Below are 1,979 nucleotides of genomic sequence, written 5' to 3'. Positions count from 1 at the left end.
CAAGATCCAAATTTTCAAATATATTTCAGATGGTGTAGATTATGATTATTTCGGAATTTAATTTGAAAATGAATAATTAAATGGGGGTCGAGCAGATATTTCATGCATATCGATTTTGTTTCCTCATAAGATTTGATGACTTTCGTTACAATTATGTTGAAAAAGAAAAAAAAAAAAAGGCGGGATGGGGTATACAAAATGCAGAAGTGGAGATAAAACAAGTAATTTCTGATTTCTCGTTACTTTTTCCTCTCCTTGCCTGAAACCATTACTTTGCATCATCATTTTGTACCGTTGCATTGCTTTTTGGAATAAAAATTGATCAGCATTGTTGTTGTCGAAGTTACGAGTTTAAAATATGGGTAACAATGAATTTTTTCCTCAACTTTGACTCGATTGTAATTGAGGTTACTAGTAAAACATTTGGATAATTTTAGGTGTTTAACAATCATCATGAAGTAGAACAATATCCGTATCAACACACGGTTTCATATAAAAAATCTTGCAAAAAATTCAGAAACGTAGTTATTTGTTTAAGGGAAATAACTCTTCCTAATAATCTTACAGAGTTACGTCTTATAGACATTCTTTTGTATACTTAATGTCTTTCGCCACATAAACGCGCACTGTATATTCGTTCTTCACTTCAGATATATTTTATTATCCCTCTTTTTTTCTTACTGATAAGCTAGATGTTGGACCCGGCGTTGCTCGTGTTTTCCGTGTTGAAGTTAAGCCCACATCTGACCTTGTATTGAAATCTCCTACATTCCCTGTGCCAACTATTACTCATTAAGATGTTATGTCTGGTTCGACAGGGATTTTACACGGTTAACGCTTTCGGCATACTCCTACATACTGGACCGTCTGAAATCGCAGTCAAACTGTTGCGTGTACCTCCACCAGTTGAGAGTGATGTTTGTTTATTTCTCCTCCCTTAATGCCACCCTCTGTACAAAATTGATCAACGTGTCCAAAATCAGCAAAATCCGAAGAAAAGTGTTAAGGTTATGTCATAAAATAGAATCCATGTGACCATTTACATGAAAATATTCCATTGACTTTTAGATCCCAATACATTATATGAATAATCGATGTTTCATATGTCGAAGTGCTTGACTTTACTCATGGGTCAATTTTCTTCAAAATCAGTTCATTATTTTTATTGTGAGTGAATTTTGACGATTTCTGCCTTTCACCAGTTTAATTTTAATTCTAGTACATGACTCCGACCATTAACTTTACCTAAATGTCAAATTTCAAAATTCAAACTTCCCTCGCAATCTCCTGAATTTAATTTCCTACAAACGTGTCCACTTTTGAATTGGCAATGCTTCTCTATGTGTATATAGAAATGTAAATGTTTCCCCAGATAAACTGCACTTCATGTTTGAAGTTCTGATGAACCTAGAGGGTGACACTCAAGTACCCAGCTATGAGTGCATTGCCTACATAGCATAAATAAATTAAGTACCAATGTAATCGACTAGTCTCCTCCATTTAAACTTCAAGCCTTGTGCCTGATTATTAAAGAATAAATCTGAGACTTGTTGACATGTCTCAGAGTTATTTTCCAATTTTATGTTGATGGCTACAGACATGCTTTGGTATTATTTGGCCTCATTAGTGAGGTATAGTTTTCTCAAGCATGCTCAGAGATTTTCGGTTCGAACACGAATGTATCCTACTGATTTTCTTTACAATTTTTATTTTAAAATCAAACGGGATTTTGAGATTTGCGAGAAACTTAAGTGTGAATTGTATAGTTCAATGATATGAACTGTTAAACATTTCTATTCAATATGTGACTGTTAGCTGTTGTTGTCTTTTAAGCAAATCCTAAACCAAGAGATCTATGTCATAAAGCATTTTGGCAATAACCCTTCCTTCTAATTTTCAAGCATAGCGTATCCAGGCTTATATTATTTCATAATAAAAATAAATAAATGTGCCCGTTTTAAAGCCTAGCTAGGCTCATG

Source organism: Octopus bimaculoides, chromosome 12, assembly GCF_001194135.2.
Source record: "Octopus bimaculoides isolate UCB-OBI-ISO-001 chromosome 12, ASM119413v2, whole genome shotgun sequence".
Lineage (NCBI taxonomy): Eukaryota > Metazoa > Mollusca > Cephalopoda > Octopoda > Octopodidae > Octopus > Octopus bimaculoides.
This window is presented reverse-complemented; position numbering follows the sequence as displayed.